Source organism: Chiloscyllium plagiosum, unplaced genomic scaffold (assembly GCF_037043375.1).
Source record: "Chiloscyllium plagiosum isolate Xiang-an unplaced genomic scaffold, Cpla_swu_hap1 HiC_scaffold_37, whole genome shotgun sequence".
In the NCBI taxonomy this organism is placed as follows: Eukaryota; Metazoa; Chordata; class Chondrichthyes; order Orectolobiformes; family Hemiscylliidae; genus Chiloscyllium; species Chiloscyllium plagiosum.
In genome coordinates this window covers 30,343,981-30,357,576 of record NW_028270175.1, presented here as the reverse complement: position 1 = coordinate 30,357,576, position 13,596 = coordinate 30,343,981, and positions in this window count along the sequence as shown.

The following is a 13,596-nucleotide window of genomic DNA, read 5'->3' as shown; positions in this document are numbered from 1 at the left end:
GATTTTGCAGAGGATAGCAAATGCTCAGAGTAAATAATTATACATCTTGAATTGGCTGCAGGACAAAGTTAGCATTTGTCAGTGATGTTGTTTATATCTTGTATCCATTATAAAATGATAAATGCACAGTGTTCTTGTCTATTTTATAAAGGAATTATTAAACCAGGTTGAGTTCTAAACAGAGTAGTTATTGAACTGAACCATGCAACTTCCAAAGACAAAATGTAAAAACAAAACTGCTGGAAAATGAGTAATAAAAATGAGGCACCCACAGTGAGTCAATCAGGTTCTGAGAGAATGGTAGGTTAATGTTTCAAACACATCTTTAAATTCAACCCTATTCTGACCAAGAAGTTTTACTTCAATGATAATGCACTTGTTAATGCATTTCAGACAAAGTCATTTAAAGCAGGCATTTACCTGAGTACTGGATTAGCATCATGCTGGAAAAGCACAGCAGTTCAGGCAGCATCCGAGGAGCAGCAAAATCGACGTTTCGGGCAAAAGCCCTTCATCAGGAATAAAGGCAGAGAGCCTGAAGGGTGGAGTGATAAATGAGAGGAGGATGGGGGTGGGGAGAAAGTAGCATAGAGTATAATAGGTGAGTGGGGGAGGGGATGAAGGTGATAGGTCGGGGGGGAGGGTGGAGTGGACAGGTGGTAAAGAAGATAGGCAGGTAGGACAGGTCATGGGGACGGTGCTGAGCTGGGAAGTTGGAGCTGGGGTGAGGTGGGGGAAGGGGAAATGAGGAAACTGTTGAAGTCCACATTGATGCCCTGGGGTTGAAGTGCTCCGAGGCGGAAGATGAGGCGTTCTTCCTCCAGGCGTCTGGTGGTGAGGGAGAGGCGGTGAAGGAGGCCCAGGACCTGCGTGTCCTCGGCAGAGTGGGAGGGGGAGTTGAAATGTTGGGCCACAGGGCAGTGTGGTGGATTGGTGCGGGTGTCCCAGGGATGTTCCCTAAAGCACTCTGCTAGGAGGCGTCCAGTCTCCACAATGTAGAGGAGACCGCATCGGGAGCAATGGATACAATAAATGATATTGGTTGATGTGCAGGTAAAGCTTTGATGGATGTGGAAGGCTCCTTTAGGGCCTTGGATGGAGCTGAGGGAGGAGGTGTGGGCGCAGGTTTTGCAATTCCTGCGGTGGCAGGGGAAGGTGCCAGGGTGGGAGGGTGGGTTGTTGGGGGGCGTGGACCTGACCAGGTAGTCACAGAGGGAACGGTCTTTGCAGAAGGTGGAAAGGGGTGGGAAGGGAACTATATCCCTGGTGGTGGGGTCCTTTTGGACGTGGCGGAAATGACGGCGGATGATTTGGTTTATGTGAAGGTTGGTAGGGTGGAAGGTGAGAACCAGGGGCATTCTGTCCTTGTTGCGGTTGGAGGGGTTGGGTCTGAGGGCGGAGGTGCGGGATGTGGACGAGATGCTTTTGAGGGCATCTTTAACCACGTGGGAAGGGAAATTGCGGTTTCTAAAGAAGGAGGCCATCTGGTGTGTAGGTGTAATCCAGGTAGTTGTGGGAGTCGGTGGGTTTGTAAAAAATATCGGTGTCAAGTCAGTCATCATTAATGGAGATGGAGAGGTCCAGGAAGGGGAGGGAGGTGTCAGAGATGGTCCAGATAAATTTAAGGTCAGGGTGAAATGTGTTGGTGAAGTTGATGAATTGCTCAACCTCCTTGCGGGAGCACGAGGTGTTGCCAATGCAGTCATCAATGTAGCGGAGGAAGAGGTGGGGAGTGGTGCCGGTGTAATTACAGAAGATGGACTGTTCCACGTAGCCAACAAAGAGACAGGCATAGCTGGGGCCCATACAGGTGCCCATGGCTACCCCTTTGGTCTGGAGGACGTGGGAGGATTCAAAGGAGAAATTGTTAAGGGTGAGGACCAGTTTGGCCAAATGAATGAGAGTGGTACTGTTGGGGCTGTCGGGAGAGGAAGAAATGGAGGGCTTGGAAGCCCTGGTCATGGTGGATGGAGGTGTAGAGGGATTGGATATCCATGGTGAAGATGAGGCATTGGGGGCTGGGGAAACGGAAGTCTTGGAGGAGGTGGAGGGCATGAGTGGTGTCTCCTACTTAGCAAGGAATAGAGAACTCTATTTGAAAGAATTCAAAAATATAAAATGACTTTCTCTATTAATGGTCACTGGCATTGGATCATAGAGTCATGGAGATGTACCACACAGAAACAGACCTTTCGGTCCAACTCATCCATGCTGACCAGATATCCCAACCCAATCTAATCCCAGCACCCAGCCCATATACCTCCAAACCCTTCCTATTCGTACATCCATCCAGATGTCTTTTAAATGTTGCAATTGTACAAACCTCCGCCACTTCCTCTGGCAGCATATTCCACACACGCATCACCTTCTGCATGGAAAAGTTGCCCTTTGGTCTCTTTTATATCTTTCCCCTCTGACCCTAAACCTATGCCCTCTAGTTCTGGACTCCCCCACCCCAGGGAAAAGACTTGGTCTATTTATCCTATCCATGCCTTCATGATTTTATTAACCTCCATAAGGTCACCCCTCAGCCTGTAGGGAAAACAGCCCTAGCCTATTCAATCTCTCCCAGTAACTCAAATCCCTCAACCCTGGCAACATCCTTGTATATCTTTTCTGAACCGTTTCAAGTTTCACAACATCTTTCTGATAGGAAGGAGACCAGAATTGCAGACAATATTCCAACAGTGGTCTTACCAATGTCCTGTAAAGCTGCAACATGACCTCTTAACTCCTGTACACAATACTCTGACCAATAAAGGAAAGCATACCAAATGCCTTCTTCATTATCCTATCTACCTGCGACTCTACTTTCAAGGAGGTATGAATCTGCACTCCAAAAGGACTCTTTGTTCAGCAACACTCCCATCACCTTACTATTAAGTGTATAAGTCCTGCTAAGATTTGGTTTCCCAAAATGCATCACCTCTCATTCATCGAAATTAAATTCCACCTGCCACTCCTCAGCCCATTAGCTCATCAGATCAAAATCCCGTTTTAATCCGAGGTAACCTTCTTCACTGTCCACTACACCTGCAATTTTGGTGTCATCTGCAAGCTTAATAATTACACCTCTTAAGCTCACATCCAAATCATTTATATAAATGATGAAAAGTAATGGATCCTGCACTGATCCTTGTGGCACTCCATTGGTCACAGGCCTCCAGTCTGAAAAACAATCCTCCACCACCACCCTCTGTCTTCTACCTTTGAGCCAATTCTGTATCTAAATGGTTAGTTCTCCCTGTATTCCATGAGATCTAACCTTGCTAATCAGTCTCCCATGAGGAACCTTGTTGAATGCCTTACTGAAATCCATATAGATCACGTCTACCGCTCTGCCCTCATCAATCCTCTGTGTTACTACTTCAAAAAACTCAATCAAATTTGTGAGACGTGATTTCCCATGCACATAGCCATGTTGACTATCCCAAATCAGTCCTTGCCTTTCCAAATACTTGTCCAGCCTGTCCCTTAGGATTCCCTCCAACAACTTTCCCACTTCTAAAGTCAAGCTCACTGGTTGATAGTTCCCTGGCTTTTCCTTACCACCTTTCTTAAACAGTGGCACCATGTTAGCCAACCTCCAGTCTTCCGGCACCTCACCTGTAATTATCGATGATATAAATATCTCAGCAAGAGACCCAGAAATCACTTCCCTAGCTTCCCACAGAGTTCGAGGGTACAACTGATTAGGTCATAGAGTCATAGAGTCATAGAGATGTACAGCATGGAAACAGACCCTTCGGTCCAACCCGTTCATACCGACCAGATATCCCAATCCAATCTAGTCCCACCTGCCAGCACCCAGCCCATATCCCTCCAAACCCTTCCGATTCATATACCCATCCAAATGCCTCTTAAATGTTGCAATTGTACCAGCCTCCATCACATCCCCTGGAAGCTCATTCCATACACGTACCACCATCTGCGTGAAAAAGTTGCCCCTTAGATCTCTTTTATATCTTTCCCCCTTACCCTAAACCTATGCCCTCTAGTTCTGGACTCCCTGACCCCAGGGAAAAGATTTTGACTATTTATCATATCCATGCCCCTCATAATTTTGTAAACCTCTAGAAGGTTACCCCTTAGCCTCTGAAGCTCCAGGGAAAATAGCCCCACCCTGTTCAGCCTCTCCCTGAAGGTCAGATCTTCCAACCCTGGCAACATGCTTGTAAATCTTTTCTGAATCCTTTCAAGTTTCACAACATCTTTCCGCTAGAAAGGAGACCAGAATTGCATGCAATATTCCAACAGTGGCTTAACCAATGTCCTGTACAGCCCCAACATGACCTCCCAACACCTGTACTCAATACTCTGACCAATAAAGGAAAGCATACCAAACGACTCTTCCCTATCCTATCTATCTGCGACTCCACTTTCAAGGAGCGATGAACCCGTACTCCAAGGTCTCTTTGTTCAGCAACACTCCCTAGGACCTTACCATTAAGTGTATAAATCCTGCTAAGATTTGCTTTCCCAAAATGCAGCACCTCGCATTTATCTGAATTAAACTCCATCTGCCACTTCTCAGCCCATTGGCCCATCTGGTCAAAATCCTGTTGTAATCTGAGGTAACCCTCTTCGCTGTCCACTACACCTCCAATTTTGGTGTCATCTGCAAACTTACTAACTGTACCTGTTATGCTCACATCCAAATCATTTATGTAAATGGCAAAAAGTAGATGACCCAGCACCGATCCTTGTGGCACTCCATTGGTCACAGGCCTCCAGTCTGAAAAACAATCCTCCCCCACCACCCTCTGTCTTCTACCTTTGAGCCAGTTCTGTATCCAAATGGCTAGTTCTCCCTGTATTCCGTGAGATCTAACCTTGCTAATCAGTCTCCCATGGGGAACCTTGTCGAACGCCTTACTGAAGTCCATATAGATCACATCTACTACTCTGCCCTCATCAATCTTCTTTGTTACTTCATCAAAAAACTCAATCAAGTTTGTGAGACATGATTTCCTATGCACAAAGCCATGTTGACTATCCCTAATCAGTCCTTGCCTTCCCAAATACATGTACATGCTGACCCTCAGGATTCCCTCCAACAACTTGCCCACCACTGAGGTCAGGCTCACCGGTCTACAGTTCCCTGGCTTGTCCTTACCACCCTTCTTAATCAGTGGCACCACGTTTGCCAACCTCCAGTCTTCCGGCATCTCACCTGTGACTATCGTTGATACAAATATCTCAGCAAGAGGCCCAGCAATCACTTATCTAGCTTCCCACAGAGTTCTAGGGTACACCTGATCAGGTCCTGGGGATTTATCCACCTTTTTCCGTTTCAAGACATCCAACACTTCCTCCTCTGTAATCTGGACATTTTTCAAGATATCACCATCTATTTCCCTACAGTCTATGTCTTCCATATCCTTTTCCACCGTAAATACTGATGCAAAATATTCATTTAGTATCTCCCCCATTTTCTGTGGCTCCACACAAAGGCCGCCTTGCTGATCTTTGAGGAGCCATATTCTCTCCCTAGTTACCCTTTTGTCCTTAATATATTTGTAAAACCCCTTTGGATTCTCCTTAATTCTATTTGCCAAAGCTATCTCATGTCCCCGTTTGCCCTCCTGATTTCCCTCTTAAGTATACTCCTACTTTCTTTATACTCTTCCAAGGATTCACTCGATCTATCCTGTCTGTACCTGACATATGCTTCCTTCTTTTTCTTAACCAAACCCTCAATTTCTTTAGTCATCCAGTATTCCCTATAGTTACCAGCCTTCCCTTTCACCCTGACAGGAATATACTTTCTCTGGAGTCTTGTTATCTCATTTCTGAAGGCTTCCCATTTTCCAGTCATCCCTTTACCTGCGAACATCTGCCTCCAATCAGCTTTTGAAAGTTTTTGCCTAATACCGTCAAAATTGGCCTTTCTCCAACTTAGAACTTCAACTTTTAGATCTGGTCTATCCTTTTCCATCATTATTTTAAAACGAATAGAATTATGGTCACTGGCCCCAAAGTGCTCCCCCACTGACACCTCAGTCACCTGCCTTGGATTTATTCACTTTTATGCATTTCAAGATATCCAGCACTTCCTCCTTTGTAATATGGACACTTTTGAAAATGTCACCATCTATTTCCCTACATTCTACATCTTCCATGTCCTTTTCCACAGTTAACACTGATGCAAAATAATCGTTTATTATCTCTCCCATTTTCTGCATGTCCGGACAAAGGCCGCCTTGCTGATCTTTTAGGGGCCCTAATCTCTCTCTAGTTACCCATTTGTCCTTAATGTTTTTGTAATAATCCTTTGGATTCTCTTTAACCCTATTTGCCAAAGCTATCTCACCTCCCGATTTTACCCTCCTGATTTCCCTCTTAAGTATACTCCTACTGCCTTTATTATTCTTTCAAGGATTCACTCGATCTCTCCTGTCTATACCTGACATATGTTTGCTTCTTTTTCTTAACCAACCCTCAATTTCTTTAGTCATCCAGCATTCCCTATACCTACCAGCCCTTCCTTCCACCCTATTAAGAATATACTTTCTCTGGACTCGCATTATCTCATTTCTGAAGGCTTCCCATTTTCCAGCCGTCCCTTTACCTGTGAACATCTGCCCCCATCAGCTTTTAAAAGTTCTTGCCTAATGCTGTCAAAACTAGCCTTTCTCCAATTTAGAACTTCAATTTTTAGATCTGGTCTATCCTTTTCCATCACAATTTAAAAGCCAATGCAATTATGGTCGCAGGCCCCAAAGTGCTCCCCCACTGACACCTCAGTCCCTGCCCTGCCTTATTTCCCAAGAGTAGGTCAAGTATTTGCACCTTCTCTAGTAGGTACATCTACATACTGAATCAGAGAATTTTCTTGTATACTCTTCACAAATTCCTTTCTGTCTAAACCCTTAATATTGCAGCAGTCCCAGATAATGTTTGGAAAGTTAAAATCCCCTACCATAACCACCCTTCTATTCTTACAGATAACTGAGATCTCATTACAAATTTGTTTCTCAATTTCTCTCTGATTATTCGGGGATTGATAACACAATCCTAATAAGGTGGTCATCCCTTTCTTAGTTCTCAGTTCTATCCAATGAATTTCCCTGGATGTATTTCCAGGAATATCCTCCCTCAGTACAGCTGTAATGCTATCCCTTATGTTGGGGAGATTTCACTGCGGTGTTTAATGTAGGGCTAGGGAGGGTGACACTTCCAGCCCTGAAATGGTTAACAACAGCCAAGCGAGCTGCTGCAGGCGATTGCATGACTGCTGGAGCTTGTAAGGGATATACATAATGTTAATTAAATCTTGGAGCCTGTAAATACCAGCCAGTATCAATTGCCCCATCGAAACTCGGGATTAATAAAGAAACTGATCAGAATCTGTAACTGTTAGACAAGTGTGAATTGCTCTATCAGAACCTGTAACTAGTGAGTGTGAATGGCTCTATTTAAGTCTAAAGTTGATAAGTGTAATTGACAATTTAGTTAAACTAAAACTATTGAAAGTGGCTAGCCTGTCAGACGCATAGTAATTCCTTGACACAATGGACTATTGAATACGGGATCGGAACCGCTCCTGGGGATGGCTGAGCCATTGTCAAGCACAGCAGGAGCTGGACAGGCACTTCGATGCGGCCAATAGGAGGACGGATCCCCAGCGCGCGCAGATGAATGGACCAATGGGGAAGGCGAACTGACCGGGGACTCCAGGCAGCGCGAAGTATAATTGTGTCAAGTTTGAACGGGAAGGCAGAACGCCTTCTCCAACGAATGCATGCTTGTAGATTCGTTGTATCAGTTAAGATTCTGTGAATAAACTGCTGTCTGCGTCTAATCATAGTTGCCAGTGTGAGTCTCTCCTTCCAAAAGAACACGCAAAGACGGGACCCTCCGGGTCCGTCTTAACACTTATCAAAAATGCCATTCCTCCTCTTCTTTTGCCTCCCTTTCTATCCTTCCTGTAGCATTTGTATCCTGGAACATTAAGCTGCCAGTCTTGTCCATCCCTGAGCCATGTTTCTGTAATTGCTATGATATCCCAGTCCCATGTTCCTAACCATGTCCTGAGTTCATCTGCCTTCTGGAAGGCATGCTGGCTTAGGGGCAGCACAGTGGCTCAGTGGTTAGCACTACTGCCGCACAGCTCCAGGGACCTGGGTTTGATTCCCGCCTTGGGCAACTCTCTGTGTGGAGGTTGCACAATCTGCGTGGGTTTCCTCCGGGTGCTCCGGTTTCCTTTCACAATCCAAACATGTGCAGGTCAGGTGAATTGGCCTTGCTAAATTGCCCATAGTTTTAGGTGCATTAGTCTGGGTGGGTTACTCTTCAGAGGGTCGGTGTGGACATGTTGGGCCAAAGGGCCTGTTTCCATACTGTAGGGAATCTAATCTTCCCTGTTAGGCCCCTTGCTTTGAAATAAATGCAGTTTAATTTATCAGTCCTGCTTTGTTCCAGCCTACCCTGACTGTTTGACTCACTTCTTTTCTCAATTGTACCAACTCAGATTGATCTCTTTCCTCACTATCTCCCTGGGTCCCACCCCACCTCCTTACTAGTTTAAATCCTCCTGAACTTTAGCAAATCTCCCTGCCAGTATATTAGTCCCCTTCCAATTTAGGTGCAATCCATTCTTCTTGTACAGGTAATTTCTACCCCAAAATAAATTCCAATGATCCAAAAATGTGAATCCTTCTCCCATGCACCAGCTCCTCAGCCATGCATTCATCTGCTCTATCCTCCTATTCCTACCCACACCATCTCGTAGCACTGGGAATAATCTTTCTTAAAGAAGACCTCTTTCTTAAATTCCTGCCTAACTATCTGCATTCTCCCTTCAGAATCTCAACATTTTCCCTTCCTGTGTCATTGGTTCCAATGTGTACAATGACCTCTTGCTGAGTCCTCTCTCCCTTGAGAACATCCTGCACCGTCTCTGAGACATCCTTGATCCTGGCACCAGGGAGGCAATACACCATTCTGATTTTTCACTGCTGGACACAGAAACTTCTGTGCCTCCGACTAGAGAGTCCCTTAACACAATCGATCTCTTGGAACCCGATGTGATTGCATTAGAGCCAGTCTCAATACCAGAAACCTGGCTGTTCGTGCTACGTTCCCCTGAGAATCCATCACCCTCTCCATTTTCCAAAACAGCATACTTGTTTGAAATGGGGATAGCCACAGAAGACTCCTGCACTACCTACCTACCTCTCTTATCTATCCTGGAGTTAACCCATCTATGTGACTGTATCTCTGACTTTTCTCCCTTCCTACAACTGCCATCCATCACTACCACTTGCTCTTGTAAATTCCTCATTGCCTCTAACTGTCGCTCCAAATGTTCCAATCGATCTGATAGGAATTTCCACCAAATGGCATTTATTGCAGATATAATCCTCAGTAAGCCATAAACTCTCCCTAAACTCTCACATCTGACAAGAAGAGCATATCACTCTACTAAAGGCCATTTTTGCTTCTTCCAATCTGCAAGGCCCAGAAAATAGCACCGACTTATTCCTCTGCAAAACACTTCTCCAGCCTAACAGAATACTAATGGTTTATATTTTTAAGTTCAATCAAATGACATATCTTAATAATAAAATGTGACTTCAATTCCTCTCCTCACAGTTGTTGGCAGGTGTCCTGAACATTTCCACCATAATCTGTATGTATTTTAAATTTCCAGATCTGCATATTTTGCCCTTCTTTGTGAAATGTTTGTCAACTCAGCTGTTAGTTCTCAGTAGTTTTGACGGTTTACACTCGCCAGCTGAACGAACAGGGTTTCAATACAGATGCAAAACATTGGTCAATCCTGGCTAGCATTCTAATCTACAACCTGCTGTCTTAACTGGTTGTACTTGTTGGGCCACAGGTTTCGCTATTCTTGATGTCGCTTGAGGGGAAAATATTATCATAACACATCAATGAAAATTATTAGACAGCTGTGTTTTCTCAACCCTACTGATCAAAGATTGGTCACGACCAGAACACATCATGTGTACGTATTGCTCCATCTACAATATTTAGGATTATGTCTGATAATTGGGAGAATTAGATTTTACATTAAACCGATTTTCAAAAATCTAATTTCATTGTTAAAGGCTTAAGTTTGTGAATGCTCTCCAATGGTTTAAGGTGAAGTTCATTCCTGAGTTTGCTGCTGAGCTACAGAGACAAGAACCTCCATGTACGGAGTGGTTCTATATTAGGATCACTATAGAAAAGTCAGCAGTTTGCTTCAGAATCTTTGGTCCAGGGAAAGAGGGAAAAACTGTGTTTCCCATCCTTGATGGTGTCCAGTGACATCTGGTGAAAGTGTGCACAGCTGGGTGACCACAGAATTGCGCAGGACTGTGATGCATGTCTTGGTTGAATGGCCAATTGACTCTTACTTAGTAAGGTTCACGTACAGAATGGCCAATTGACTCTTACTTAGTAAGGTTCATGTACAGAATGGTTACTCATGAGATATGCTGAGGGAAGGAAGGTTGGGTCGCAGTGGTACTTTTGACACTTACCGGACAAACATTTGATCAGAAATAACAGCATTGAAATTGCATCTCATCAGTTACCATATCAAATCTTCTAGCAACCAAACTTCAGTTTTTACAGCCAGGTGCAGCAGCCTCTTGGCTGCTAAAACACAGATAGATTGCTAACTTGGCCAAAAGCAAGTGATGCTGGGTACATTGGCCATGTAAAACTGTTTAAACACAAAACCCACGCACTTGACACAGTGCAAATGCAGCAGCTAGGTGCTAATGAAATTGACATAATATAAAGGCAACAGTTTATCCCGGACGGACATGTATCCAACAACTTGTCCACTAAACAAAGGAGGACCCAGACAGAAGGGCAGCACGCCCTGCTACACAAGGAAACAAACAGTAGCAAGCCATCTAAATAACACTGTTTTCAAACTATTAAGTGAGTCTCTCTGATTGACCAGACTGAAAGAAGGTTCCAGAAAACCATTGAAAAAGGTATAAAAACAGGGTTCACCAGCAGACCAAGCTCTTGAATGTCTTGGACCCTATGAGGAGACCAGCACAGCCAAAGGCAGAGACTGCTGACCTATCTGGAGAGAGACAGAGAGAAGGAGAGTGAAGGCTTCTTTGCAAACCCACAGAAACAAAGAGAGAGAGAGAAAGAGAGAGAGAGACAGAGAGACAGCAGCTACGCAAACCTACCAAGAGTCTTGGGATGCATTGTAGGCTAAATGGGCACAACTGGATTAGAGATAGTATTGTTTTGTCGTAAAAGCTATAGTAACTTGTTTGCTAATAAAGTTGGGACTGTTTTGCATTGGTACCAGCTTGAGCTCATTGTGATATGACAGCTTCTGTATTGTGGGACACCTGGGCAAAAGATCACTGGCTCTGCATTTGTGGAGTTTAAACCCTGGTTGGGGACAGGAATGGAGGTGGTTGGCCATTTAAAGCAGTCCCAATGGCTTTCACACTGTTTGGAGATAGTCAGGATTGCAGATGCTGGAAAAGCAGAGTTGATAAAATGTAGATTTGGAAAAAGAACAGCAGGTCAAGCAGCATCAGAGGAGTAGGAGAGTTGATGTATCAGGCAGGATCCTTCATCCTGATGTGCTTGACCTGTTGTGCTTTTACTAGTTCCCATACTGTCACCACCCCCAGCCCAAGGCCATTTTTCTGGATGTAGGACAGGGGCCTGCACCACAATGTTCCACTTTCACGTGGTAGGTAACCAAATAAACTAACAGCCAATAAGACCAATTTAAGGAGACGGACTGGGATTTTCCTGTTGGCCTCCAGATTTCCTGATTAGTTGCCCAGAGGCAGACTCCTAGCAGAAAACCAGCAAGGACAACAGGCAGGCTTCGAGACGTTTTGACCTTCCTCTCTTCCTTTGCGGCAAGAATGAGTCCAGGTGAAGCTGTGATTTACCCAGTGGTGTGGTTGCCTCACAGTGGTGATATGGCCACAAGATCACTTTTCATTTTAAATTTTGAAATGGCCATTTTGTAATGGCCTCCTCCTCACGTATCTGCTATGACATCTTGTAGCTGATTTACATTGGAAGACTTGAATTTTCCTTCGAGCTTTGAGAATCTATGATGCATCCTTTATCAGACAGTAAATCCATTTCCTGACCATAAGTTGGCAATACCTAGAAAAACCAAAATGAGTGTCATTTCCCATGCAGTGGGGCTAATGACTCCAATTTGAGTGATAGTGGGATTCAGTTATCCATAAGGAAAATCCCTGTCCTTGAGTCTAATTCAGTCAGGGGAAAGGTAGGTGTGATGAAATGTTGCTATGGTGGGGCTAAGAAAATTTGCACCTCTTGTCCACCAAAATAAAAGTAGGGTTTCCCTGGCAGTTCTCTTGTTGCTGTTCTGCCAAACTTTCATCCACAGTGAATAATGAAATAATAGAGTTATAGATATTGTGACATGTGGGGTACGAATAATTGTCCCACTATGGGTGGCATGGTGGCTCAGTGGTTAGCACTGCAGCCTCATGGTGCCAGGGACCCGGGTGTGACTCCAGCCTCGGGCAACTGTCTCTGTGGAGTTTGTACATTCTCCCCGTATCTGCATGGGTTTCCTCCAGGTGCTCCAGTTTCCTCCAGGTGCGAATGTGTGCAGGTTAGGTGAATTGGCCATGCTAAATTGCCCATAGTGTTCAGTGACGTGCTAGTTAGGGGTAAACGTAGGGGAAGGGTTTGGGTGGGATACTGTTTGGAGGGTCGGCATGGACTAGTTGGGCCAAAGGGCCTGTTTCCACATAGTAGAGATTCTATGAAACATTGGTGTTTTGTGTTTGAGATAGTTCACTGATAATCCTCCTTTCTACACCATGAGTCTATAGGCTTACCTAATTATCACTGGTAGAGGACCTTAACAGAAGAGGCATTTGTATTAGATAACAAGATGTAGTTTATTGCATGATAGCAATAGGTACAATTAATGTGAACTAGCTTGGCATAATTCCAACTATCAGCAGCCAGGTATATAATACATGTCTTTGCTGGGATATTGTTCAAGACTAATACTTTCTTTATTCAAGGATTATTTGACATCAACACATTGGATGGGAATAATTCATTCTTCCAGAACCATTATCTTATACAACAGAAATTTATAACATGGAAGGAGACCACTCAGCCCATTGTGTCTGCACTGACCCTCAACTGGCTATCCAGCTAAGTTACACTTGCCAGCTCTTTTTCTAGACTAGTAAATTAAGAAAATTCAAATGCATCTCAGAGCGGCTTTTAAGTGTTATAATTGATTCTCCCTCTCCTATCCATTCAGACAGTCAGTTCCAGATCTCCGCCATCCTTTTTGGTTGAAAATATATTCCCTCAAAATCCCACCAAGCGTGGAATCATAGAGTACAGAAGAGATCATTCAACCATCAAGTCTGCACCAACAAAATAATTACACTAAATCTACACTGATTTCCAACACTTGGACCATTGCCTAGAATGCTATGACATTTCAAGTGCTTATCCATATGGTTGTGAGGATTCCTGCCTCAACTACCCTCCCAGGCATTGCATTTCAGATTCCCGCCTCTCAGGATGAAACCTTTTTCCCTCAAATCCCCTATAAATCACTAGCCTTTCACCTTAAAAGTATGTCCC